This window comes from Acomys russatus, chromosome 7 (genome assembly GCF_903995435.1).
Source record: "Acomys russatus chromosome 7, mAcoRus1.1, whole genome shotgun sequence".
In the NCBI taxonomy this organism is placed as follows: domain Eukaryota; kingdom Metazoa; phylum Chordata; class Mammalia; order Rodentia; family Muridae; genus Acomys; species Acomys russatus.
Window position 1 is genome coordinate 30,070,344 of NC_067143.1, and position 17,434 is coordinate 30,087,777.

A 17,434-nucleotide genomic window follows, 5' to 3' on the forward strand; every position below is an offset into this window, starting at 1 on the left:
ACACAGCAGTCTTGTGCCAGTAGAGATGTAGAGATCTCACCTGTCTTCCTCAGATGGCCACCAGGGGACTCCAGGGATAGGGGTTCTGGAATGAGCATGGGGTGCACAGGGGATGGGGCTTCTAGGTTTGTCAGGAGAACAGGGCAAGTCAGGAATTGTGTACCATGGGCGCTCACCTGGTAGTTGCGAGTGAGGGGTCATCAGCCTCCAAGAATGCAGGTGGTGAGGTCCAGTTGATGAAGCGTGCAGGGAGCCAGGCATAACTAACTGCTACTGTGTTTGCCCAGTGGACTGGTACAAGTAGGATGCAGGTGCACAGATATCTCAGCTATGTTCCCCAGGTGGTTACCAAGGGCCTCCAGGGATTGGGGCTGTGGACCAGGAATTTTGGTTTTTTACCTGGGTTCTGGGGATTTTTTTCTTCATGTGCATATGCATGAGCCACATGTACTTGTACACACACCAAACACACACACACACACACACACACACACAAACACACACACACACACACATTTTAAACATTGAAGAAGAATTTTGACATTTTTATTACCTTACTGATATCACCCAATTCTCTTTCTGTCCTCTCTATTCCTTTTCTTCTGCTACCCTTCTCACTTAGCCATTGAAAGGTCAAGCCAGACTTAGTATAGTTTTCACAAAAGGTTCAGAGGGTTTCCTCAGAGTGCTGACAAACCCCATAACTTTAAACCAATTAATTACATTGAATTAGATCATTTACCTTAAATGGTAACGTTTAAGAGAAATCTTTCTAGGAAGAAAAAAAAATGTTTTTATTAAGCTCAACGAAAGTAAGTTGAGAGAAAAATAATAAAAATGGATAAAGATGAATTGTGAGTCCTACCTGGAATGAGCACACTAGCTCAGATTTGCTAATTGCAGGTGGAATCGATATTCTTGTATTGCTGTGTTATTTTTTGAGGAAGTACAATAGATAATATAAATATGAGAGCAAACAAGTAAGACTAGCCATTCAGCCACATCCTACTGATCTTTATGTGTCTAGAATTTAATGCAAAATGTATTCACATTAAATGTTATCAAGAAAATCAGTCCTCCTTCCTCCACATACTGTGGTTAGTACTACTGATTTACAGCTTCTTGTTGATCTCATCTTCCTGAAATAGGAAGGGTAAAGGTCCATTGCCACCTGGTTTCAAACTGCATCTGTATCCTTATTTAAATCACTCCATTTCAGATTCACAACACACACCCATGGATCCAGACTTATCGCCCCCCAATCCCTCCAGATAGGATCCATTCTGGAACTGGCATTTATACATATCTTGCTGAAGTGACATATGATTAGACACTGAGCCTTTCATGTTAACAACTCTCAGACAGTTTCATTCTGACACAACTAATGTACAGTAACCTACATATATTTCAAGTATAGACTCTAATGAAGTTTATTTACATTTTTCTAAAGATTTTGTTTTAGTTTTGGGGCATATACATTTACATTATTACACACATATAAAATAAACTATATACAGCAAGAACCACAAAACAATCAGGAAGTATATAAATGTTACATGCATGGTGTTTTTGCTATTTGTATTGGCAACCTTGCAGAAAATATCTCTCCTATCTTGAAAAGTCTAAAATTATGAATTAAAATCAATATTTATCATATCTCATCTCTGTCAACTTAAAACATCTATCTAGACCTAAAAAAAAAATCTCAACCCCTAAACAACTAAGCTTCATTGTAATACTAAACTATCTGGTCTTCAACCCTATCAGAGACTTGAGAAGGAATAAAACTTAATTACCTGAGTGAACCAGAAGTGCAGGTTATCAGCTTCCCAAATGAGAAGATGATAAAGACAGTTTGCTGCCTGAACAGTGACCAAAAATGCTCCATAACATTGGAGCATCATTTTCAGCCTTCTGGCCCAATATACCTGACAGACATATTTGTGAGGCAGGAACTATTGAGGACTTACTTACCCTGTCTTGACAGAGTTTGGACACTGACTCTGCCTGCATCCAAGCTTGCCCATTTTTACACAGAATTCTGTCTGTGGCAGAAATGAGGGCATTTTGCCCAGTGGTTGGTTTTGTGCATTTGAAGTCATCTCCATAAGGAGGTTCTTTGATGCTCATCATCTTCCTGATGTAGGCTGGGTGTTGCCAGGAGTTAACCTGTCTTGTTGTCAAAAAATCTTTAAAATGTTAAAAAGCATCTTTAACTATACCCACATAAAAAATAAGCTATATTTGAAACTAGCACTATAATCAAGAAAATGAGTAAATCAAATTAAGTTTCCTTGTGCGCTTTGGCCTTTCTTCCCCTTGTCTCCATGAAACCCTGATCCACCATCAGTACATAGTAGTTTGCTTTGTTTTTGTTGTTGTTGTTGTTTTGTTTTGTTTTGTTTTTTAGAATTTTATGTAACTACAGATATATGTTCTTATGTATTATTTTTCTACTTAGGAGAAGTATGGGGGGGTTCCTCTACATATGATTCTTTTGTGAGCGTGAACATGCATTTTTGCTAGAATTGATTAGTTACATGAGTTGCAACTGGTCAGCATTAGAAGGCATTATGGAATAGATTGCCAAAATGGTTCACTGCATACTATACTCCTGTTAACTGCATGACAGTGTGAGGACAGGGCTCAGGTAACAGAGTGCTTGCCTAGCATGGACAAAGCCCTGGACTTAATTCCTAGCATCTCATAACTCTGGATGTGGTGGCATGTGCCTGTGACCTGAGCACTTAGGAGGATAAGAAATTCAGAACCATCCTCAGCTGAGTATAGAGTTTAAGGCCAGGCTGGTGGGATGCCTGAGACACTATCTCAAAGCAGCAACAACAACAGAAACAAAGACCAAAGCAAACAAACGTAGCAGTGCATGATGGATGGTTGGTCCAGATTGTCTCCTGCTGTCCTTAGCACTTGTTATCATTTTTCCTTTAATCTTAGCCCTTCTGGGGAGCATGTAGTGGTATCACACTGCAGTTTTGATTTGTAGGTCCCTGATAACTAATGGAGTATATAGGTCATCTAGATTTGACTTCTTGCTGGGCTTCTTGCATCTTTTGCTTGTGTTTCTTATCAGGTTGTCTGTGTTTTCATCTGGAGGGAGTTTTCAATAGACTCGACTATTTGATCCTTATGCTGGATATTTGCATCGTGCCACCCCACACATCCCCCATTCCAAGCAGCCTCTTCATCCTCCTAAAGTGGACTTGGGTAAATAGAAATGTGCACTCTTGTTATGATATCATTTGTTAAGATTTTTCCTTTATGGTTAGTGCTGCTTGAATTCCATTCAAGGAATCTCTTCACGGTATATTAGGACATTTTATTTCATTTAATAATATTTATTGCTTACCCTGGGTGTTCAGCTCTGCAATTTACCTGGTATCAATTGGTTTTATTTCTCATTATTATTTGTTATTTCTGCACATCTTATTTAAAGTCATTATTTCCGATTTTCCTATTGGTGTCAGCCACCGGTCTGATTAAACATTGCTATTTATGATCCTATCTTTATTCAAAGTTTTGCTAATTTGCTTGTTTACACGAATTTTAGTATTAAAGCATTGTGTTGAGGTAACATTAATCTTGACAGTCAAGCCGCTTATATTTGAGATCCAATGTACCGTCATCACTCAAGCCCCTCCCTTAATACACAAACTGCAGCATGGCGGTTTCGACCCCTGATAACGAAGCTGTGATGTACTTGGAACACAGACACTCTCAAGACTCAAGATCTTATTGTCTTCCTTGGATTCTGGAAATATACTCTTGTCCCTGAACCTGTGCCCCACCATGGTAATGATCTCTCTGCCTTGAGAAGCAGGTTGTCGCCTACAGGGACAACCTTTAAAAGCCCACCTAGGTGGTCCTTTGGTCGCTGTCTCTCTCTGCCAAACAGACAGCTATGTTAACTCTTCAGTGAGCTGTCCTTCCAAACAGCATTGCCCCAGACTAAATTCCCAATCTGTCCGTGCAGCTGTTTAAAAGAGCAGCCTTACAGAGCACTCACAGTTAAGCCAGGAAGACAAATAATGACTGGGTCAGAGACAGCTCTTTATTCCTTCAGGTGTCCCCTTTCAAATCAATATCACAAAGCTGGGGAAAAAAATCAAGCGGATCACATTCCTCTCCTTCTACAGCTGAGGAATTTAATTTCTGCCTGAGGCGGAAGCACTGGGGGCTTTAGCAGATGTTTAAATTCAGAAGGGCGGCTCTCCAGCCACACTCACATGCTCTGAGGAGAAAAGGACAGAATAACATACAGGACAATCCTCCACCGTTTCTTTGCTGTCAGTTGATAGCTGTTCTCTCCAGTTCTCTATTTCAGCTCCACAACCAGATGCCTCTGTTCCTCCTCATTGAGTTAGAGGGCTTACTTGGGGCCATCGACTGTTTGTCAAGAGCAAACTAGCCTATGTTGTATTGACCACTCGCTGAGTAATGCTAAGGATACCTGTAAACTGTGGCTTTTTCTGGTAGCAATTTCGTTCCATTGCTGTCAGCATACCCTGGTCAAATACAGTTCAGCCACAGCACACCAGGTTACAGCCACCACACAGAAATAACCAATCGCCCCAAATCAACCACTGCTTCCATAGGACCGACAGCCCCTCCCCTCAAGCCTTCGGCAGCACGGTTCTTCTGACTCTGTTGCTTGCCCACTGGGTTTCAAAATTCAGACTGACTTTGTTTGCTCTTCAGCCCTCAGCGCTGCCACTGCTGTCTTGAGTGCCTCTTTGAAAGTCACTTGACCACCTTCGCACTAGTGGTTCTCCACAGAGGTCTCATGAGGACGCCAGTGACCCAGCTTGGCCCTCAAAAAACCAGTTCAACTGCTCCACAGCTGGACTCTCAGCCTGGGAGATTATAGTGGGCAGTCAGGATTAACAACGCTGACACCTGTGGTTCCCAATCACCCTGGAGGTGGTCAAAATGCAAATCTAGGACTCCCCACCTCCCCCAGTCTGAATTAGTAAGTTTGTTTAAAGACCAAGAATTTCCATTTTAAAGAAGCTAAAACTGGGCAAGATCTTTGAGAACCACTGATTAAAAGAAAGAGGGGACTATCAAAGCAGCCCAAAAATCCCTGCTTGGATGGGAGGGGGAGGGGAACTCACGAAGTCCCGCCTAGCTGAGGCCTTAATGGCAATTGGTGGCTGCTGAGGAAGGGAGAGTCATTTTTTTCCCTCAAGGGTGCAGGTCAGAGAAGCTACCCATGCTCCAGAAGATGGTCCTACACCCATGACACTACAAAGTGGACATAGTGTGTTTAAAAAGAAAGCAAAAGGAATCTGTGGGAAAGAAAAGGGAGTAAAGGGAGGGAAACACATTATATGCATGTGCTTTTTTTTTTAATTTATTTATTTACTTATTTTATACACGAGTGCACTTCCTGCATGTACACCTACATGCCAGACGAGGGCAGCAGATCCCAGTATGAACGGTTGCTAGGCCCCACATGATTCTGGGAATCAAACTCAGGCTGGACCTCTGGAAGAGCAGACAGTGCTCTTAACCACTGAGCCATCTCTCCAGCCCATTTTTCAATGAAAGTTCAAAACTACCTTTTAAAAGAGGAAGACTGCTGCCTATCCTGCTGGATCTAGCTCATGGGCTAAGCTGTTTTTTGTTTTTGTTTTTGTTTTTTGTTTTTTAACACATTGTTACCACTCAGAATTAACGTATGCTTCCAACACTTTGCTTTTGATTAGCCTTAGGGAAAAAAAATGGACTTTCATTATATCAAGATAAAGGACCTGTACTTTCCTTTGCTGACCATCCTCCTCACTAGACTTGGAAGCAGCTGATACACACAGACAACTCAGCCCCTCCTGGTCCTGCACCCTTTTCTGCTCTCCATAGTGTCGCCAATAGTGTTAGCATTTAATGTGTTTGCACACCGTGAGCATCACCATAAGCCTCCCTGCCTCTGTCTTCTTTATTATAGACAAATGTAGCTCTTCGAACACTTAGATATTTGCTCTGACCACATAAGTCGAGCCGCTTCGCTTTGGATCGCTTTTCTTCCTGTGCTTGAGTCAGTTGAGTTGCCATCTTAATTGATCTGAAAGCTTGGCCATCTTGTTGCCTTCCCAGGGTGAGCAGTATGCCAGGTGGTCTAGACACTACAGGCCCAGAGTTGACGTTGCACTCAATATCCTTGGTTTCTAGCACTGATTTCTTCTATTTTCTGGAACCTCCCTCATACTGAATGTGTGCCTAAGTTGTCCCCTTTCAAGCACATCATGGCTAGCCCTTGTACCTACCCATTTGTAGGACTCTCCTGGTTAAGGTAGAAGCCTGGCTTTCTCTGATAGCTGTTCTGCACTTGGTCTATGAAGAATGGATTCCCCTTCTCAGCAAGGCCCTCACCCCACCTGATCTGGCAAATCCAGATTTTTATAAGGGGCATCACATAGTCCTAAAAAAAAAAAAAAAAAAAAAAAAAAAAAAAAAAAAAAGAGGCCCTGACCTTTCCTGATTACAAGTACAGGAAATTCTAGGAAGTACCCCACCCCATGCTGAGATCTTAGCTTCCAACAAATGGCCTTCAATTACACCTCTGCATCATCCCCTCACATATAGGATAATTAAGTACTGCTTTCCTTCCTGTGATAAAAGTCCCATGTTACTGAGGCACTGCATCATTGTATGTAGATGAGGTATCCTGGCACTCTGAGCCCTCTCGAATCAGACACATTCACCTTTGCTGCCTGGGGTTTATAAACTTCCAACCAACAAGTAAAGTTGGCTTGACTTCCCACTCCATTTGTTCCAGGGTGTTTGGGGAGACCCCTGCTGGAAGCCTAGTGATCAGGCAGCAATGGCAGAACTGCATTGCAGTCACTGCTAGGGCCTGACCAACCACTACCAGGGTAACTCAGTGCTGATTCCTGGGGAAGCACTCACTGGACCCACATCTCACTCTGTCTTCCAGTGGGTTTCCAGCATCTGTCCCCCTCCCCTGCCATGTGGGGGCTCAAGAGCTCAAGAGTGACACCAGGTATGGGAACTCACTCACTACTTCTCGCCTCCTCTGGAAAGGCTGGCAAGCCAGCTCTGTTCCCAGGCAACAAGCCTCAACCCTAAAATGCTCTAGCTGCCCCTGAGAGCAAGGCCTACCTGTTCCTATCTGGAAGCAAGCAGTGACGTTATGGCAAGAGACCCACTTAAGATATTTAATACCTTGTTCTCATTGTAACTACAGTCCCACCACCACCAGCAGCACTACAGCCACCATCTCAGATGTTAAGAAAAGAGCTCTTCAAATGGAAAAAAGAACTCGGGTTCACATTGAGGCAGGAGGAACTATAAATGCTTTATCAAAGAAAGACAGTTGGGTATTAATTCCTTTAAGACATAGAACTGAAAGAAAAAATTTAAGACAAAAACACAGAGCTAAACTTCTGGGAACCTTTGTTGCTTATGTTGAGCATAATATTAGTATTCTAGTTACATCCTGGTGACTCTGAAAGAATTTCCATGCATTTTTTTTTTCAATCTAGCTCTAACCCAAGTCTTAAGACCAATTTCCTCATAGTTCCTCTACTCAAACTAAGAAGTAGAAAGTATCTTGTTTAATTATAACCATCAACAGTCTAACTATTCTCTGAACCTATCATTTATACAGTGAGAATATTGAGCTGAACAGCTTCGGCAGTGCTTCTCCATTTAAAATGGCCATGGTGCTGTGAGCTCTTGACCCTCTAGCCAGGCTCTGCATTGAGGTGCATGCTGCAAGTCTTACTGAAGCGTGTGGGGAAGGAGCTGATTGTTTGGTTATTCCAAGGTAACACTAACTATATTGTTGAGTTTTTCTTTTATGTCTCTATGCAAAGGTGCCAGGAAATTCCAGTAGACTCTGCATTTTAGCTGAGAGTTCTATGGCCAGAGGGTCCCGTCTAAAGAACTTTGTAGGCAGATCTCCAACTCTTTGATTTTCAGTTCAAATACTGAGGCAGAGTCACTTTTTTCTTCATGTTCTGGAGCAGCTCCCAAACAGAACACTTGGAGCTCCTCTCCGACCAACAGTGTAGGCAGTAGTGTTCTTTACTCCTGGGTCTCTGAGAGCCGCCCTTTGATCTGTACATGTGGAACAACTATGGGGCTGTTTCTCATTCACCTGAACTTCTCTTGGGAAAATTACAGTGCTTCATTTTTAAACAACTGCTTGAAAATTCGACACTTTGAAGATGCTGGCCGTGGCATGTGTTGAGGCAAGCTTAAGACTAGATAGAAGGAAATGTTTTTCTTCATCTCTTCTTTGAGACAAGGCAGCAGATCCAGCCACTGGCAGTGTCAAAGTTTAGTCATCTGCCCGGAAATTCAAGTTAGAAAGGAAATTTACATTCAAAACCCCTGAAGTACTTCGTACAAACACTTCATGTTGTTCCTTTTGCAATTTATGGTTTCAGAGACCACTCAAAACATAGGATAAGAGAGTGAGAAACATACGGACATCGTCACCAAAAAAGTAGGCTTTTTTTTCTATTTCTGCCTATTTCCAATTTTAAAGAACAACTTTTTCCTCAAATAGTTTAAGGAATCCTGGACAGTATTTAGCATTACATGCCTATTATAGTAAGTTTTTTCTCTCCCCCTTCTTCCTCTCAGATAAAAACAAAGACTTATCTGGCTTTCTGACTGGGCCAACATACCCGTTCTATGCCGACCTTTATTTCAACAATGTTATCCCAAGTGAAACAATATCTTTCCATGCTTGTTAGGGCTTCCATTTGCTAGCAAACGCCCCTGGCTGTCTCACACAGAGTCTGGATTACTGTTATTTACTGCATCATTATTGTAGCCATTTCACCAAGGTCTTGAAAGTCAACTCATGAAGACAAAGTCATGTTTGAAATAATAAAGCTGGTATTAAAATTCACTCTTCCTTTCTGACTGGGCCAATTTTCCTCATGATACATTTGTGATTCTTCCTATGACACGATGCCTTCCTAGAAAAACCTTGTGTTGTGATCTTCTGGACAGACCCAGATTAATCTCAGTGTGAGGATGAACACAGAAACTATAGGCTGAGAAAGCAATATTCATAGCTCATGATTGTGACTATCTTCCAAAGTTCTTATAGCTCTCTTGATAAAAATAAAAATCTCAATACCACCATATTTGCAGCACTAATACACACACACACACACACACACACACACATACACACGTTAGCTTCTATGTGCCACATACTAGACAATAAATAGACATAATGTTAAGTAAGCCAAGAAAATATACCTCCATTTGGACAATAGTCTAATAGAAGAGACAAAGAGACTTGTAGAGACTACTTGTGAGAATGTAATGAGTGCTTTAGACATTTATTTTCTAGGTATAACAGTGACTTCAAATCTTAGATAAACACTGTGTGGTAATAGATAATATAAAATTATAAAGAAACTATAATTATAGATAAGATATTGTACAGGTCAGGCTTCTCTAAGGGGGCCGAACTGAAAGAATGAAAGTAAGTATATAAATGATATTTATTAGCTTGGCTTACAGAATATGGTCTGGGTAGTCTAATAATGTCTGTCTCACACTGGAGAGGCTAAGAGTTAGGTTGTTATCAATCCACCAAGCTGGATACCTCAGCCATCCTAACATGGTGCTGAAGGCCAGAAGAATCCTGGAGAGCTACTGGTCTCCAGTCTACACTGGAATTCCAAGGGGTCGGTTCTAACACTGGAGGAACCATTGCTGCAGCAACGGGATTGGTCCAACTTGCCAGCAAGAATGAAGGAAAGCGGGCAAAGTACTCTTCTTCCACATCTTTTTATCTGGGCTACCACTAGAAGATGCCACCCATATCAAAGATGGGTCTTCCTGCTTCAAAATCTGGTCAAGAGAAAGCCTCCCAGGGGTACGTTAGCAGCTGGTAACTCCAGAGGCTGTCAACCTGACAGGCGGTGTCAGCCAGCACAGGCTTCTCGTGGTGCCACACTGTGTTCTTTCAGCAACAGAGAGCCACTGAAGGGCTCCAAGAAGCTGGAAGCTGGCATGGAAAGATGGTGGAGGCCAGCACTGAGAGAAGTATATATAAAACACTGTAAAACAGATAGATTGGGCTACAACCAGATCTCTAAAAGGACTAGAAATCCAGAACAGTCTAAAATACATGGACTGACCTCCACAGCTTCTTTCATGGAGCTCTGGGCCATCACCTTGAGGTCCAAACTGAGCTGTTGTTAAAGATTCTTTCCTGGTTATCTGGATATCTTTCCTGGTAAGAAGTATAAAAGCAAGTTTCCGAGAGAAAGGCCTTAATAGAGCCCTTTGTAAGTTTTGTCTTTTGCTAATGTGCTTGGTTTTTAGTAGTCATAAGGGGGCTAAGGAGATAGCTTACTGGTTAAGAGCATTTGTTGCCCTTGCAGAGGGCCTGGATTCCATTTCCAGCATCTGCATGATGGCTCACAGCAGTTGTAACTCCAGTTCCAAGGGACTTGATGCAGTTTTCTGGACTCCTCGTGGGCACTGCCCACACATAGTGCACCCATGTACAGTCAGAAACTTATACAGTAAACTGAAAACAAATGGGAGAGAGAGAGAGAAAAAGAGAGAGAGAGAGAGAGAGAGAGAGAGAGAGAGAGAGAGGAGGCACTACAATTATTTGCCTGGTACCAATGTGCATAAATACAGTTAAGAAGTGTTTGAGGTGTATGCCTTGCTCTCATCATCATATTTTTCTCTAACTATTGATCTCAGCCTATTCAAGGTAGAAAGAAGGTGGGCACCAGATGATGTAGTTAGGTGCATACTCTCAGTGTCCAGGGAGGGCTTCCAGCATCGTCTCTCGTCTTATTTGTCCTTCTCTGGAAGCCTACACACTAGGTCACCATAGCCTTACATGCCAGTGCCAGCAGGAAGCAACTGAAACATAATCGTCCTCAATGGGACAATCTTCCAACACACTGTGAAAATGGATCTACTTTCTCAAAAATACCCAGGATAGAAGCTTTTAAAAGCACTCTGGTATACAGTATAATATCAAAACTTAGCCTGGAATTCTAGCTGTTTCCCATGTAAATTGTAAAGTATAAAAGTTGAATTCTACCTTATAGATTATCTGGGTCATGGAGTCTAAAACAAACATGTCACTGGGTAAAAAAAAAAAAAAAAAAAAAAGCCTATTGATTTTTTCCAAAATATTTTAACACTCTTCGGACAGAAGCCAGAACTCTGTATTGCTAACACTTTACTACCTGGCTTTGAGATGCAACAAAGTTTGGGCACCTCTGGTCACCCTGGGGATGTTTGAATTTCACCTCAAATAGCCCTTTTGAGTCATTCACTGACAGCATGTGTGAAGACACTTCCCGCAGAGCACCCCTTTCTGCCTCTAAGGTTCACTTCCTATTTTAAAACATTAGCCTATTTTGAGGTGCGATTTGATATCCCCAACATAAAACAGGGTCATCCTTCTGTCCTCAACAGTGAGAAGGCTGCCGGGAAAATCCAGATCTGCAAGGCTGTCATCCACGGGGCCACATCGCAGACTCCCAGGGGAAGGTTCATATATCCCTTTGCACCTGCAGTGTCTCCCAAAAACATGACCATGTGGTCTGGCATCCTATCTGGAACTACTTCACGCTTGAAATATACCATCATTCTCCTCCTTAAAGAAACAGATAAGCCAAAATCATTAAGAGTTATTTAATCAAAGAGTTAAAGATGGTAAACTAAGTCTCAATGTTAACTTGTATGTTCAGGAGGACACACTGAAGGGTGAACAGTGCCTTGTTTTCTTTCTTCTCCAAGACTCTCTTGTTGTTCACGGTTCTTGTCTTTCTCGCATGGCTTCATCTCAAATCTGGGCGTCACACCTGTGTGAAACTCCAGCTCTCTTTACTGAAGAAAGGATACTGGCCTCTCCTTTGCTCTTTTGTCTTCTTATGTCCAGGCATTGCAAGCTCAAAAGAGAACAAGCTACAAGGGCTAGGAACCCGAGAAAAGAGAAAGGAGAACTTTTATTCCTATGTCATATTGTTTTCTCCTGCAATGTGGGTGGTATTCTGTATGCGACAGAATCCTCACCCCCATACATACCTCAGTTTAGCAACTATCTGTTTATTCCTAAAACATAGGCTACTCTCACACTCTAGTATGACTGAGCTGAATGTTTTATTATCTTCCCTATGTCTGTTTATGATACAAAAGCCACAATACAGGGTGAGCCGTCAGGGCGAAGTGGCAACATTCTTAGATATATATATTTTTTTTTCTGATATACAAATTGTTTGCAGGCAGAAAACTGTGGCAAGTTAACAGGCCATTGTTAACTTGAAATCTCTCAGTATTGTCTGTAATTTGTTTACCTAGGAGGTCAATTTTGCCCCACCCAATATACATATACAAATAATCAACCAAAAGCATGTTTCTTTCAGGAAATTATATAACAAAAGGCAGCTTCCATGCCTTCCTTTGGTACAATTGCCATTATCAGAGACAGAATAAGATCTGCATGAACAATTATTTCAATGTGTCAATTGAGTCAAAAAAAAAAGCACCAGCCTTTACTTCTTTAAATTCACATGCTCTAGAAACTTCTCCATTCTACCAAGACCACCCAGAGCTGAAGTGATCTCTTTTTCATAATATCATATGTTGAGGCATGGGGAGCCCAGCACGTATGAGAGCTCCGGGAGCTTATTAGCATGGAATAAGTGAAAGGAACTACGGGTGGGCAGACGGACGGGTGGGTGGCTGGCTGGCTGGGTGGATAGATGGATGGATGGATGGATATGTTTAAGGGACTCTGGCTACACCAGCATCCCATATGCTTAATCTCTAAGTCTGAGATGTTGTTGTCCAGGTTGGATTAGAGGGAAAATGTTGGCCTGATTCTCATGAGCTATGATCGCCTTGTTGTGTTGTTTTAGCTACAGCCTGAGCCGAGCAAAAGCAGAGCCTGCTCATAAACATGATTATGCCAGATGGGAAACTGATTAAACAGGCCAGCTAACAATATCTGTTCATCTTAATTAGGGCATAGCTTGAAGATGACTGCCTGAAATCCAATCTCATCACAACCAGAAGCAATGGAAATTGCCAAATGTACTGCTTCCTCCCTCAGAACACGAGCCTGGGATGATGGGAATTTCTTTTAAAAACACATTTCAGGGGGAAAATTGATCTCATTTGTAAGGGCATCATTTGAGGAAGGTCCAAATTACCCAAGATAAATATGGAAAATGACAAAATCAATCAAAAGTTGATGATAAACAGAACAAACAGAGTCCACCCTTCATTGTTTGGGCTTAGGCATTTTTGAGGAAAATGAGAACCCACAACCCTATTATGCTTTATGTCTTCCTTCCGGGTGCCAACGTTCACCTTCTAAAGCAAGCAGCACACTTCATTCTTCAGTCCTGAGGAAGCTTTGCCACTTACTGGGTACTGCCTAGGGCAAGGGGGTTAGTCATTTTAAAGCCTCCAGTCTCCCAGTGTGCAAAATACAAAGAGCAAATGTGCAGTTGCCCTACGCTCCTGGGCAGGAGCAGAGTCATCAAGTATCAATAATGTCTGCTCTCTTAAGCTGCCTGAATGCTACTGCTCCTTTAATCTGGTTAGGGCAGATGCTGGTACCCAAGAGAGTTCTGCAGCCTTGAGCAATTAAAAAAAAAAACATTAAACTTCGCCCTGGTCACTTGGCTAGAAAGCAGAAAGTCTGCAAATGGAAAATGGGAAGTCCTGTTCCAGAATCCTTTGCCATACAGCCTGACATGCCAGATTTTCAGAAAAATATCTGTATTGTGGACAAAAGGACAGCCCAAGGATAGGTACCGGGGGCCTCTTTTAACATCAAGTTAGTAGTTGTTCTTTGATTTTTCTGAGCCCTCTAATTATAAGCCAGTTTTCCCTATTAATCAGCCTGTGGGGGTAAGATTTTGTTAGTAAGCCAATTTATACAGTGTAGCCCACCCAATGAAAGAATGCTTAAGTCAAACTAGCAAGTTTACATTAATGTCAGCTCATCAGTCTCGAAATTTGCTTGGTGCTGGTCAGTCCATGAGAAACAACCTACACAACTTTCCTTAAAAAAAAAAAAAACCTTTAAGAGCTAACAAGATCCAACTGTGGGCCACAGTGAATATGTCCAAGTAATGCTCACCTCTAGAGTCACTTATTGAGAAGTGTTCATTAGGTGGCTAATAGAGGATGACTCAGTTTAATCAAATACAAAAGCATAGGCTCCTCATTAGCAGGACTGTGTGTGCTTGAGAGCACCTGGGAGGTAATTCAGTGGTATTTGGTACACAGTCATGGTTGAAGGATGCTGGAGATTGTATTCTCTTTGGCTTTCAGTGCATCTTAAATGCAGCCTTCCTGGAATTAAGAAAGGAAAGAAAATATTTTTCTTTACCCTCTAAGGCCTACAGCCTGGTTCTATGCATCTCAACACTCCACTGCAAAGAACACTAACCCTGGAATTTCCCTAATGAGAAATATAATCACATAATGCATCTTTGAAAAGTCTTTATCTGTGAGGAACCCACTTCAAGACCCCAGCAGGCAGCTGAAACCTCCTACAGTTACATCCTCAAGATTAAGGTTTAATGGATCAGTCCAGGGCAGTGAGAAATTAGCAGTAGCTAACCATAAAGAAAATAGTCACACTATAATAAAACTTAAGTTACAAGGTCTATCTGTTTCCATCAATATTCTCTTGTACTATCCTCTCTCTTTGTCTTCTGTAATAGGAGAGATGATACAGGGTCAATGGGATGAAATAGGTGAGATGAATAATGGAGTTTTGTGACATACCATGAGGCTGTGGCCCCTTCTAATAATAAGTGAGAAGAGGAATCATTGAGCCAGGAAATTTCCAGTTGATGGCTCAGACAGCAAAACCATGGGTAAGAGGGGATTCTGTACTGAAAAGATTTTAAAAATAATATGTTATTAGTTCTTTGAGCATTTCATATGATTTTTTTTTCATTTTCTTTTTTAAAAGTTTTATTTCATGTGCATTGGTGTTTTGCCTGCATGTGTGTCTGTGTGAGAGTGGAACTAGAGTTACAGACAGATGTGAGCCATGTGGGTGCTGGAAATTGAGCCTGGATTCTCTGGAAGAGTAGTCAGTGCCCTTAACCACTGAGTCATCTCTCCAGCTCCTATGACATATTTTCATGATAGCTAGCCCTTCTTCTCCAGCTCCACTCACGTCCAACTCCACCTCCCTATTCATCCAACTTCAAGTCTCCTTTTTATTCTTATGTTTTTATTTTAAAACTTTTTATTGAGTCCCACTCATCTCCCTGTTCCACTCATATCTAGCCTTCACTCTTGCAACCTACCCCCTGCCCACCAATACACACACACACACACACACACACACACACACAAAACAACAACAAAACAAAGCATAGAAAACATCTCATCATGGAAGCTATAGTATGTCAGTGTTTCCCATAGTATATCCCTCTGCCCACACATGTTCACTTGCAAATGTTCATTGCAATGAGTCATTGGTCTGATTCCTGGTCTCTGGCTTCTGTGACATCATCAATATTGGATCCTCACTGGGCTTCTTCCCAGTTATCCCGTTGTTGCCCTTTGCCATGGAGATCCTGCAGCTTTGAATCAGCAGGACTGGCCCTTTCTTGTGTCCCAATAATTTGCAGCTGATATAGATTTTGGGGTGGGCCAACTCAGAGCCCTGGAACTGGGCCTAGGTGGTAGTTGAGCTGGTCAGGGCACTGGCTCTCCATTATCTGCACCACCAGGGCAAGCTTTCCAGGCCTTTCAAGCTAGGCCATCTAATTCCACCATTTGCAGGAGGCAGGGTCAGCTCTCCTGCTCTCATGTCCTTGGGCTGGCTCACTGGACCCATGCCTCCAGAGTCAGCTTCACTGTGTTGCCCAGGAGAAGTGAAGAGTCTTCTTTCCTGAGTGCTGCAGCCAGTGATGGGGCAGGGCCAGTTCACCTGTTCTTATGACCCTGGGACAGATGCCACAGATGGCAAGGGGCAAGAGGGGGGCATCACCCCTGCACCCATACCACCTCATGTCAGATAAGTACTGGGCCCAGCTGTCCCATGCCTTAGGGACCAGCTCACCTGTGCTCCTACCACCGAGGTAAGCTCTGATGTGCTGTTCAATTGAGGTGCAGAGCCCACTCTCCCTTGTGCTGTAGCTGGTGAGGGGCAGGGATAGCTCTTTCATGTTCATGACCCTCTGGGCAGCTTTTCCAATTGCTGGAGTCAACTCTTTCACACTCCTGCCACCAGGGCCAGCTCCACTGTCCTAACTGGGTGAGATGCATGCCCCTCTCAAGTGCTGTCACTGGTGAAAGGTGTGGCCAGCTCTCCGGAGCACCATAGCCAATGAAGGGCAGGGCCAGTCTGCATAGTCTCTGGACACCCATGTGGTCCCTGGTGGCTGCATCAACCAGGGACATCCCAATGTTCTCTAGGGGTAATATGAGCCATGGACATCAACATCAATCCCGGCTGCTGTGTAGCGACAGACACAGATACAGCTCTCAGCATCAGCTCAGGCTGTGACCTCACCATGGCCCCAGGTGATGGGGCCAGCACTCACAACAGGCTACCCCTCCCTACCCTTGAGTCTCTAGTCCCACCTCTCTTCATAAAGTGCAAGATGACCCACTTCTGTTTCTCTCTCATCTGTCCACCCCCTACTTGCACATGATGAGGGTTCTTGCTGCAAGTTGGGCACATGAGTGGGCCACACTGGGTGACATCTTCAGCCAGCACTGTATGGCATCGCTGAAAGTAGGTGTCTACAATCCCACCTGTGCTATGCACCAGACGGTAGGTCTGTTGGGTGGTATAGTGGTGTGCAGCTCTCTGTCTATCTTCCTCCTCCTTTGCTGTGCTGTGTGGTGGTAGGCAAGGCTCTGTGTGTCTAAGGCTCATCTGTGCTTTAGTACGGAAGGCAGATATGTGGGCATCTTCTCCCATCTGCACTGTGTGGCGTGGCTGAACATAGGTCTCTGTCTGCCATCTTCTTCCCTCATTGCACTGCCTGGATTTCATTTGATTTTTATATGTCCTAGGCATTAAACAGCTTTGACCACAAAACCAAGCATCAAGCTAGGATTAACAAAGGACTGCCCACTGCTCTGCCTCTGAGTAATAAAAGAACACCACCACCAACAAGGAGTCTCTTTGCCCATTGCCAAGGGGATATTTTTAAAATATATCATTAAATCCAATTTGTGCTACCCAAATATTATAGAGCATGGGGGCATCCTCTAAAGCATGATCAAACTACCAGGTTTCACACTCTTAAAGAAAACTCCATCTCCCAGCATCTGTCAATTGTTCTTTATCTAGGGATGGTACTTTGTGCTAACCTCCCCACTCTCTTCTGGAACTTCGTCTGGTTTGAGCATGCAAATATCTGATACACGCTATCACAACTACTTTGAGTTCACATGCATAACTACC

The 17,434-nt window shown here is 42.8% G+C and overlaps 1 non-coding gene across 1 annotated transcript; it reads right to left on the reverse strand.

Annotated features, from left to right (window-relative positions):
* Positions 1–17,027: 17,027 nt before the first annotated feature.
* On the reverse strand, positions 17,028–17,171 carry LOC127192495 (small nucleolar RNA SNORA48). The gene has a single exon (XR_007830979.1). It is a non-coding gene; the product is annotated as a small nucleolar RNA SNORA48 (small nucleolar RNA).
* Positions 17,172–17,434: the final 263 nt, after the last annotated feature.